Here is a 12,692-nt window from a genome sequence, read left to right on the forward strand (position 1 = left end):
GACTTCAGGAACATCTACAAAACACTCTTAGATTGTAGGCAACAGGAAAAATGAGTATACACTGATGGTGCAAGTAGATACTGAAACTCAGAATTTATGCCTTCTTAGGAGACACCAAAAGTATTTATCAATTAATTCTTTCTTGATTTTACACCATTGTAGTAGATGATTTTTATATTCTTGCTGTCTTCTTCACTTGTTCAATATGAATAAAATTATTTTATTTTTAGAAAGAATCCTTAGAGTATTAAATACATTATTTCTAGTTAAATTATATTTTTAACTTATATCACTTGTTTGGAGCTCCAAAAACACTCCAGAGTTTCTTCATGGATAACTTCATTTCTCTGTTTCTCAGAGTGTCAGTAATTGGATTCAAGATAGGAGTGACAATGGTGTAAAATACAGCAAGGAACTTATCCACAGAGTGGTTGCTGAAGGGCCAAATATAGATGAAAATGCATGGTCCAAAGAAGAGAATTACCACTCTAATGTGAGCCATCAAGTTAGATCGGGCTTTGGACTGCCAAGTAGAAGTATGGTTCTTAATGGTAATGAGGATAAGGCTGTAGGAGATAAGCAAAATCATGAAACAGCTCAGGGATATCATTCCACTGCTGGCAACAATGACAATCTGTACAATGTAAGAATCTATACAGGCAAGCTTAGTAACCAGAGGAAGGTCACAGAAAATGCTGTCCACCACATTAGGGTCACAGAATGGCAGGTTCACAGCAAAAGCTATCTGAATCCCTGAGTGAAGAAGACCTACAAACAACGAAGCCACTACCAGTGAAACACACACTTTTTTGTTCATGATGGTCATGTACTGTAGGGGCTTACAAATGGCCACATACCTTTCATATGCCATGGAGACCAACAGTACCATTTCAACCCCACCCAGTAAGTGAAAGAGAAAGATCTGATGAAGCATCCAGCAAAGAAATGGTCTTATGCTTTTTAACCAAGTTCACAATCATCTTAGGGGTGGCAAAAGATGCAAGGGTCATATTCACAAAGGAGAGTTTCCCAAGGAGAAAGTACACGGGGGTGTTCAGGTTTGGGGTAGAATACACTGTTACAACAATGAGAAGGTTCCCCCAAACTGTGGCTACATAGATAATAGAGAAGAGTGGAAAGAGAAGAAACTGAATATACTGTGAACTCATGAGTCTTAGCAAAATGAATTCTGATACTTGAGACTGATTGAATTTCTCCTGGAATCCACTGAATAGTTTATGCTGGGATGACCTGTAGAGAAAAAAAGAGAGGGCAGTAATTCCGTGGATATTGCCAAACTTTATAGTCTTATGGACCCTTCAACATTCTTATTTGATTTAGAAATTTAATGTAATTTCCTACTATCTCTAAGAGGGAGGAAAAAACTGGAAAACTTATAAACTCCTGGAAGACTCTAACTGTAGCTTATAAACAATACCCTGAACAGATTTCTTAGTTCCCTTAAGCAATCCATAAACCCAGAGTCTTGTGCTTCATTTTCATAGGTGAAAGGAATTGCTCCCATCATCCATGAGTTTGTTTTTGTTGGAAGTGAGATTCTTTAATTTGAATCTTTTGGGGAAAATTGAGACTCTACAAAACCTCTTCAAATTCTAATTTAAGTGACTCAGAGTGTTACCTCTCTCCAAAACTACCTTAAGATGATATGTTCTTAGTTCTAAATCAATTCTAGGGCTTAAGGATTTTAATGCAGCATATTTAAAGATGTTCTTGATAAAAGGGTAAAGTGAGGTTTGGAGTGCACAAGTGTTCTTTCATTTCCTTCTTAAATTCCCAGCAACCAGTAAGTGGGTTTAATCTGGACATACCTATGAAGCCTCTCTGGTAGACATATTATTTTCAAAAGTAATTGTTATTTCCCAGTGTCTACTGTGGCTGAAACCCACTTTCACAAAGGTTTTATAGAACCCAAAAGTTGAAAAGACACCTTGTGGTTAAGCAGCAGTGATGAATGTTCAATGTCTCTGAGCAGCCCCATCATTTCAAACAAGGGTCACATATTATGGAATGAGCATTAAAAAAAGTGAATACAAATGATATTATCTGTGGCATTTAAATGTCTTTCTTCATGCTTTCAGCTACTATGCCACATCCCATCCCAAAGAATAAAACTCTATACTTTAAATGACCAGATTTTCCATTTTCTTCATCAGGCACCCACTCACACTCATGAATATGTCACTGACCTGAAGATGAGAGAGAGGGGCAGCACCTATTCTAGAAGCCTCAGGTTGGGGAAAGCAATCTCTTTACTTACTACATTCAAAATTGGTAAACCATGGTGGTCTATAGAGAAGGCTACATTGTATGCATGTGTGAATACCTGTGTGTGTACATGTGTGTGATATTGTAGAAAACTGTATCTGAGGGAGTCAATTAACAACACAGGAGAGAGAGAACAGATTGAAAGCTATAATAGCTATGCCTGAATTAAGATGTGAGAAAAAGCAGCACAGTATTTTGAAAACATTTAATTAAAGTTGGAAATCCGGGACTGAGAACCAACTTTCCCTTGAAGAGCTGGTTCATCTTTTTTTCTGTCCCTCATGTTTCCCATCTGAAAAACAAAGTGATTGATCTTGATCTTTGGGTTTCTATTCAGCCTCAATATTTAAAGTGTCTATTACTCTTTTCCCATTTCAGTTATTTTAAATTTCTTATTAGCTCATTTGATTTTTACTTTGAATTAACTCATATAAATATCTGATACAGCCTTTCTAGCAAATTTTTGTTTAGAAGTTTCTCTGTGATAAGTCCTTTACCTCCTTTCTTAAGCAGAATTTTCTTTCTTGTTTGTGACATTTTCTCTAAGCCATATACCTACTGTACTTTTTTGAACTGAGGGTCCTACTGCAAATTTTGCTCCCTAATACTCATGTCACCTGGTCATCTCTTTGTACTTGTCCTTCCCCTTAAAAGTAAGTTAGTCTCTACATTGTTTATTAATTTAAAATATTTCAAAACCTTAAAATGTGCTGAACAGGGAAGGCCACGGTGACTCACCAGGCAGGAATGCTTGCTTGCGATGCCAGAAGACCCAGGTTCAATTCCCGGTGCCTGCCCATGTTAAAAAAAAATGTGGTGAACTGTTGAGATTGATCTTCTATTTCTCATAATTTATGCCAAGATAATGATTATGAATTGATTATCCAATCCTCATGGCAACATTATTTATGCAAAAATTTGATGCAGAGAACAACTACTAAATAACCAGAAACAATACAGAAGCGCTCCGGAGCCACGATAGTGACCGGACACCCAGCATACCCCAGTTTGGACCAGCTGGACTAGCTGCAAGTTTCCAAAACAGTGAGTTCCCCAAGCCACGGAAGCTCCCCATGCTATGGTGGCCAGCGCTTGGTGCCCCTCCCCCACAGGTGGCTTCATGGAGGGAAAGGAAAGACACTCTAACAGGAGCAGGGACTGAGTCCAACCAAACACCAATTGTGGCATTAATAAACAAATTCTGACTACTAAAAGTAGGCTCCCAGCTCAGGTGAATCTGGTCAAGGCGGAGGTTGCCTATTGGGCTAAATGAAAAAGAGGAAAGGGAGTGAAAAGGAGGCTTTTGTGGCTGTTTATACAGAGGCTTGGCTCCCTCTGGATTCAGCAGCAGGATTGCACAGGCTGTGGCAGCCACAGGCTAATGCAGAGGCAGGCTGCTTTCAGGGCTGTCTCCCTCTTGACCCTTCCCCAGGGGAGGTGAGAAACGCAACTCAGGTGGAGTTCCTCTCTTGAGGAGTTCAGACCCCAGGGCTTAGTGCTTTGAAACCATTGAAACCAGCCTAAAACCTTTCCTCTGTTTCCACCATACCCCCAGCAGGGAGAGTCTTTCAAAATTAAAGGAGCCACAACATCTTTTGCTGGTGGGACCCACAGACAGACAAGCGACACATACTGGGCAGAATAAGAAAAACAGAGCTCAGAGACTTCACAAGAAAGTCTTTCAACCTGCTTGGTCTCACTGTCAGGGAAAACTGATGCATGTGACTTTTTTCCCCTGAAAGGAGGCCAGTTTATTCTCGGAAAACCTGGCTGGAGTATGTAATACCTATGTAGACCCTCCTAAGTGTGGGGAGGGAAAAGGCACTTTACAAGCAGGACAAGAAACAGGAAAACAAGAACCGAAAAATTACCCTCTGTTAAACAAAACTTAAGCTAGAGGCCCAGAAAAAACTGAACTGAAGGTTAAAGAACAGATAGACAACAAACTCATCTAGCAAGAAAACCCTAGGTAAGATAAGTGAAAGCAATCTCCAGAATAAACTAATTAAGGTAATTAAATGTCCAGACACCAGCAAAAAATAATAAATCACACAAGGAAAATTGAAGATATGGCCCAGTCAAAGGAACAAACCAATAATTCAAATGAGACACAGGACCTGAAATAACTAATTCTGAATATACGAACAGAATTGGAAAACCTCTTCAAAAACCAAATCAATGAATTGAGGGAGGACATGAAGAAGGCAAGGAATGAACAAAAAGAAGAAATGGAAAGCCTGAAAAAACAAATTACAGAACTTATGGGAATGAAAGAGACAGTAGAAGAGATGAAAAAAAACAATGGAAACCTACAATAGTAGATTTCAAGAGACAGAGGCTAGAATTAGTGAACTGGAGGATGGAACATCTGAAATCCAAAAAGAAACAGAAACTATAGGGAAAAGAATGGAAAAATATGAGCAGGGGCTCATGGAATTGAATAATATGAAGCGCACAAATATACATGTTGTGGGTGTCCTGGAAGGAGACGAGAAGGGAAAGGAAGAGGAAAACTAATGGAAGAAATTATCACTGAAAAATTTCCAACTCTTATGAAAGACCTAAAATTACAGATCCAAGAAGTGCAACACACCCCAAAGAGCATAGATCCAAACACACATTCTCCAAGACACTTACTACCCAGAATATCAGAGGTCAAAGAGAAAGAGAGGATCTTGAAAACAGCAAGAGAAAAGCAATCCATCACATACAAGGGAAACCCAATAAGACTATGTGTAGATTTCTCAGCAGAAACCATGGAGGCAAGAAGACAGTGGGATGATATATTTAAATTACTAAAAGAGAAAAACTGCCAACCAAGAATTCTATATCCAACAAAATTGTCCTTCAAAAATGAGGGAGAAATTAAAACATTTTCAGACAAAAAGTCACTGAGAGAGTTTGTGACCAAGAGACCAGCTCTGCAAGAAATACTAAAGGGAGCACTAGAGACAGATATGAAAAGACAGAAGAGAGAGCTGTGGAGAAGAGTGTAGAAAGAAGGAAAATTAGATATGATATATAAAATACAAAAGGCAAAATGGTAGAGGAAAGTACTACCCAAACAGTAATAACACTAAATGTTAATGGACTGAACTCCCCAATCAAAAGACATAGACAGGCAGAATGGATTAAAAAACAGGATCCTTCTATATGATGTTTACAGGAAACACATCTTGACCCAAAGATAAACATAGGTTGAAAGTGAAAGGTTGGGAAAAGATATTTCATGCAAATAACAACCAGAAAAGAGCAGGAGTAGCTATACTAATATCCAACAAATTAGAATTCAAATGTAAAACAGTTAAAAGAGACAAAGAAGGATACTATCTACTAATAAAAGGAACAATTCAACAAGAAGACATAACAATCATAAATATTTATGCACTGAACCAAAATGCCCCAAAATATGTGAGGAATACACTGCAAATACTGAAAAGGGAAATAGACATATCTACCATAATAGTTGGACACTTCAATTCCCCACTCTCATCAATGGACAGAACATCTAGACAGAGGATCAATAAAGAAACAGAGAACTGGAATATTACATTAAATGAGCTAGACTTAACAGACATTTATAGGACATTACACCCCACAACAGCAGGATACGCCTTTTTCTCAAGTGCTCATGGATCATTCTCAAATATTGACCATATGCTGGGTCAAAAAGTAAGTCTCAACAAATTTAAAAAGATTGAAATCATACACAACACTTTCTCAGATCATAAAGAAATGAAGTTGAAAATCAATAATAGGCAGAGTGCCAGAAAATTCACAAATACGGGGAGGCTCAATAACACACTCTTAAACAACCAGTGGGTCAAGGAAGAAATTACAATAGAAATTAGTGAATATCTGGAGGTGAATGAAAATGAAAACACAACATATCAAAACTTATGGGAGGCAGCAAAAGCAGTGCTAAGAGAGAAATTTATTGCCCTAAATGCCTATATCAAAAAAGAAGAAAGGGCAAAAATTCGGGAATTAACTATCCACTTGGAAGAACTGGAGAAAGAACAGCAAACTAACCCAAAGCAAGCAAAAGGAAAGAAGTAACAAAGATTAGAACAGAAATAAATGAAATTGAGAACATGAAAACAATAGAGAAAATCAATAAGACCAAAGGTTAGTTCTACGAGAAAATCAATAAGATTGATGGGCCCTTAGCAAGATTGACAAAAAGAAGAAGAGAGAGGATGCAAATAAATAAGATCAGAAATGGAAGAGGAGACAGAACGACTGACCTCACAGAAATAAAAGAGGTAATAACAGGATACTATGAACAACTTTATGCTAATAAATACAACAATGTAGATGAAATGGACAAGTTCCTAGAAAGGCATGAATAGCTATCTTTGACTCAAGAAGAAATAGATGACCTCAATAACCCAATCACAAGTAAAGAAATTGAATCAGTCATTAAAAAGCTTCCTAAAAAGAAAAGTCCAAGACCAGATGACTTCACATGTGAATTCTATCAAACATTCCAGAAAGATTTAGTACCAACCCTGCTCAAACTCTTCAAAAAAATGAAATGGAGGGAAAGCTACCTAATTCATTCTATGAAGCCAACACCACCCTCATACCAAAACCAGGCAAAGATATTACAAAAAATGAAAACTACAGACCAATCTCTCTAATCAATATAGATGCAAAAATCCTCAACAAACTTCTAGCAAGTCAAATCTAGCAACACATTAAAAGAATTATACATCATGACCAAGTAGGATTCATCCCAGGTATGCAAGGTTGGTTCAACAAAAGAAAATCAATTAATGTAATACACTATATCAACAAATCAAAGCAGAAAAATCACATGATCATCTCAATTGATGCAGAGAAGGCATTTGACAAGATTCAACATCCTTTCCTGTTGAAAACACTTCAAAGGATAGGAATTCAAGGGAACTTTCCTAAAATGATAAAGGGAATATATGAAAAACCCACAGCTAATATCATCAATGGGGAAAATTGAAAAATTTCCCCCTAAGATCAGGAACAAGACAAGGATGTCCACTATCCCCATTGTTATTCAATATCGTGTTGGAAGTTCTAGCCAGAACAATTAGACAAGAAAAAGAAATACAAGGCATCAAAATTGGAAAGGAAGAAGTACCTCACACCCTATACAAAAGTTAACTCAAAATATATCAAAGATATAAACATTAGGTCTAAGACCATAAAACAGTTAGAGGAAAATATAGGGAAATATCTTATGAATTTTATAATTGGAGGCAGTTTTATGGAGCTTACACCTAAAGCAAGAGCACTGAAGAAAGAAAGAAAGAAATGGAAGCTCCTCAAAATCAAACACTTTTGTGCATCAAAGAACTTCTTCAAGAAGGTAAAAAGACAGCCTACACAATAGGGACAATATTTGGAAATGACTTATCAGATAAATGTCTAGTATCCAGAATTTATAAAGAGATTGTTCAACTCAACAACATATAAACAGCCAATCCAATTACAAAATGGGAAAATGACTTGAACAGACATTTCTCAGAAGAGGAAATATAAAAGGCCAAAAGGCACATGAAGAGATGCTCAATGTCCCTGGCCATCAGAGAAATGCAAATCAAAACCACAATGAGATATCATCTCACACCCACCAAAATGGCCATTATCAACAAAACAGAAAATGACAAGTGCTGGAGAAGGTGTGGAGAAAGAGGCACACTTATCCACTGTTGGTGGGAATGTCAAATGGTGCAACCGCTGTAGAAGGCAGTTTGGCAGTTCCTCAAAAAGCTGAATATAGAATTGCCCTATGATCCAGTAATACAATTGCTAGGTATCTACTCAGAGGACTTAAGGGCAAAGACACAAATGGACATTTGCACACCAATGTTTATAGCAGCATTATTTACAATTGCAAGGAGATGGAAAAAACCAAATTGTCCATCAACAGACGAGTGATTAAACAAACTGTGGTATATAGATACGATGGAATATCATGCAGCTCTAAGACAAAATAAACTTATGAAGTATGTATCAACATTGATGGACCTAGAGAACATTATGCTGAGTGAGACTAGCCAAAAATTAAAGGAAAAATACTGTATGGTCTCACTGATATGAACCGACATTAGTGAATAAACTTGGAATATGTCATTGGTAATAGAGACCATCAAGAGATAGAAATAGGGTAAGATAGTGGGTGATTGGAACTGAAGGGATACAGACTGTGCAACAGAACTGGATACAAAAACTCAGTAATGGACAGCACAATACTACCTAACTATAATGTAATTATGTTAAAACACTGAATGAAACTGCATGTGAAAATGATAAAGGGAGGAGGGCTAGGGACGTAAATGAAATCAGGAAAAAAGATAGATGTTAAAGATCGAGATGGTATAATCTAGGAATTCCTAGAGTGTATAATAATAGTGAAATGTAAAATGTACAAATTTTAAAAATGTTTTTGCATGAGGAAGAACAAAGGAATGTCTATATTGCAAGTTGCTGAAAATAGATGTCAATTAATACTTTAAAATGTCACCTTATGTGTGAGACTAAAGCAAAAAAATGCTTATTTGTTACAAAATTTAGATTTTGACTAGAGCATTTCCTAACATAACTCATGTAGATAGTTTGATTGAATGTCATAAGTACTTGGAATCTCAGGTAGCACATGAGATTTTGTTGGTTTGTCCAGAGTGACCTCCCAATGAATCCCAGAATGATTTGATCAGTGACTGGAAAAGTATTTGCAAGCCCCCTTTGGGAAATGGTGAGAATGGGGAGAAATTCAACTTCCCCAAGTTGAATTCTTGATATTCTCACAAGCAGTGTGGACAACCAAAGCTATAGGCTGAGACCCCAGTCTTGGAGTTTGTTCACATGAAACTTAATCCCACAAAGGATAGGTCATGTCTACTTAAAACTTAGGCCTAAGAGTCACCCCCAAGAGAGACTTTTTTTTCCTCATATGTGTCCTCTCTCCCCAGCCAATATGATGAGCAGTCTCACCACTCTCCCCCTCTCTGCATGGGACATGACTCCCAGGGGTGTGGACCTTCCTGGCAACGTGGGACAAAGATCATGGAATGAGCTGAGACTCAGCATCAAAGGAATGAGAAAAACCCTAGAATGAGCTGAGAATTAACATCAAGGGACTGAGAGAACCTTCTCGAACGAAAAGGGGAAGAGTAAAATGAGACAAAGTGTCAATGGCTGAGAGATTCCAAACAGAGTTGAGAGGTTATCCTGGACGTTATTCTTATGCATTAAGTAGATATCACCTTGCTGTTTAAGTTGTAGTGGAGAGGCTGGAGGGAATTGCGTGAAAATGTAGTGCTGTGTTCCAGTAGCCATGTTTCTTGATGATGATTGAACAATGATATTACTTTCACAATGAGACTCTGTGAATGTAAAAACCGTATGTCTGATGCTCCTTTTAGCTACTATATCAACAGAAGAGTAGAACATATGGAATAAAAATAAATAATAGGGGGAACAAATGTTAAAATAAATTCAGTTTGAAATAGTGGTAAATGAAAGCGAGGGGTAAGGGGTATGGTACGTATAGTTTTTTTTTTTCTCTGTTGTCATTTTATTTCTTTTTCTGTTGTCTTTTTATTTCTTTTTCTAAATCGATGCAAATATACTAAGAAATGATGAATATGCAACTATGTGATGATATTAAGAATCACTGATTGTATATGCAGAATGGAATGATTTCTAAATGTTTTGTTTGTTAATTTTTTTAATTAATAAAAAAAGTTAAAAAATATAAATTCCAAAAAAAAAGAATTGATGCAATCTAAGTTTCCTACAATTACTATTCACAATCATAAATATAATTTAGGAAATCTGTAGGATATAATATTGCACAACAGATAGAAGGATGTCTCAGAAACTATTTAAGAATATGCTTATTTTTTCAGTAATAAAAGGCAGGTTGAAAAACACTCTATGCAAGTATGATCATATTTTGTAAAATTAAATATTCATATATACATATATATGCGTATATGTACATATATACACATATCTATATATAAAGAACTTCAAACTCAAAATTCCAAAATATACCTTACTGGAATTCCCATGGGAAATGACATGTTCATGCTCAGATGTATCTTAGGAGTAAGACACAACTAAGCAGACATTTCAAAATTAAGGGCATGAAACCAAAACAGCTGAGCCTTTTATTTAAATTCCTTAACCTAATTTGATGTAGTCTTTATGATTTTGAAAATAATCTCCCATAGGAAATACAAGTTGTGCAAGCAGTCATAACGTGGTTAACAAGATAAAAAATCAGGAGCTCTTAATAACTTATTTAATCTTGAGAATAACTTCTTCAAGAAAATTAATTATAAAGGTGTTTTATTAATTTTACCTTATTCTACCCTCAAAATCAAGTACTTTCTTCAGCAAAAAAAGCCCAAAAGTTATAATTAGACCTGATATTTTATAATGATAGAAACATAAATAGGATGTTACTTAAAGATTGTTTCTAAGAGCTGTAAGTAGTGGAGACAGTTCCCACTAGCAGTCATGTGGTGTTATACTTTGGAATTTTCCACAAACTCATGCTATGCCTTAGGAAAATCACTTTTGCCTTGAAACCTGAAAACAAAGACAAAAAGGCAATGGAGAACAAATGAGAAAAGATATGAATATGCTTTATGACGCTGAAATCTTATACAAGTAAGAGTTGAGATTATTATTTCATGTATTTGATATGGATATGTTCTGTGTGCATAGGCTATAGCTTATTCTACGAAGTGAAGGTGAGAAAGTCAATAAATACCAAATAAAAAAGGAATATCACAAGCAGGCTACATAGTGGTGAATGGTTATAGGGACCTTGGGGAAGTGTTGGTGACACAGGAAGACAAGGGACTGGATGGTAAAGGGAAATGGTTTTGTGGGGAGCTGAAGCAATAAGGGTCAGTCATAAGACCCTAAGTCACAGATAGTGGGTTGTAGGCAGGCTTACTATGAAAATGTAAAATTGAGGTATGGGCTGCTTTTGAAGGAGTAGTTTATGCCACCAACTGCGGCTGCACGGAGGTGTGTAGCATAGACGTAACTGTTATGACATCATACAAAGTTTAGGACATTCAAAGCTGCTCATGTGGATGAGGATTACTGTGAAATCAGAAAAATGACCAACCATTTTTTTGCATATTCTGCCAGGAGACAAAGGCTCAGAAGGTGAAGAGAAATTGAACATCACCTTGCTTTCACTTCCAAAGTGGAGATACTGCCACCAATAGCAACTGTAACTACTACTTACTGTTAAGCATCCCACGTTTTATTTTTACTAATTTTTTTTTTACCCCTGGATAACATATAGTCTAACTTCACAGTTAGGACATTTCTAAGGATTAAATGGTTTGATGAGCAGGGGAAAAGGGGAGTTGCACTGAGAATACAAATCTCTATGTTAACAAGTGATAGGAGGAGTGAGAAGTCCCCTCTGTAATTGTCTAGTGATAGTAATACATGAATGCCCATTGTTCAAGGAAACAGAGGTGATCTGGTTTGAAGACATTCAAGCTGTTAGTTCTATGAACTTTCTTTAGATTGTGTGTTAATTAATGGAGGTAGGGGGTGTGAGTGCAGGTGTGATGATTTTAAAAAATGATTTAGGCATCTAACACTAACAAACCAGCTGAGGAAATACAGATTTAATTTAATAAGTGATCAATGAGCAACTAATGAAAACAGATAAAATATTAATATTAATTTTAATTTTACCATATTCTACCCTTAAAAAATTTTCTTAAAAGTTCCAGTATGATATATTTATACACCTAGGCATGTCAGTTTCTTGTCTCCTGATCAATGCCGCCAAATACGTCTTTCTTTCTCTTGCCACTTTTTTCCTCAGCTTCAGTTCAGTTACCCTAGGTGACTGACATGATCTCCAGACTTCCGATGGTCAGATACATAGTCATTCCCATTATTCAAGGCATCCAAATAAAGCATTATTGCAGGATGAGTTTCTGATCTACTAGAACAGTCAAGTTTGTAGTTGTCTCCAAATATGACCATCTAGCGTAGCAAATATCCCAGCTCTGACTCACTTGTGTGGTTCTCCTCTACCTGAGTTTGCATTGACTAATTACTTGGCTCTTATCCATAGAGTGTGGTAGAGATTAGGTTGCATAACGTCTACATCTAGTCAAGAACTCTGAAGCTTCTGCCTAGACCTTTTAGGAATTCGTTCTTGATACTATCCCGAGAGAAGCCTAAGCTACCTGGAAAGGTCACATGAAGGAATTCTGTTCAGTAGTCCCAGATTGGTTCCAGAAGACAGCATCATTTCCATTCATATGAGCCATCTTGGGAATCCAAACTAGGATTTCCAAGATGACTCAAGCTTAGGATGACTCAAGCCCAATCATGTCATGTGCTACAACTGCAATATAGACCCAAGTAAAATT

At 36.7% G+C, this 12,692-nt stretch overlaps 1 pseudogene; it reads right to left on the reverse strand.

The window, feature by feature from the left end:
- Positions 1 to 289: 289 nt before the first annotated feature.
- LOC143655343 (olfactory receptor 4K17-like) lies at positions 290 to 12,300 on the reverse strand (annotated as a pseudogene).
- Between the last annotated feature and the right edge of the window lie 392 nt (positions 12,301 to 12,692).

The sequence above is a fragment of the Tamandua tetradactyla genome, chromosome 14 (genome assembly GCF_023851605.1).
Source record: "Tamandua tetradactyla isolate mTamTet1 chromosome 14, mTamTet1.pri, whole genome shotgun sequence".
Taxonomy (NCBI): Eukaryota; Metazoa; Chordata; class Mammalia; order Pilosa; family Myrmecophagidae; genus Tamandua; species Tamandua tetradactyla.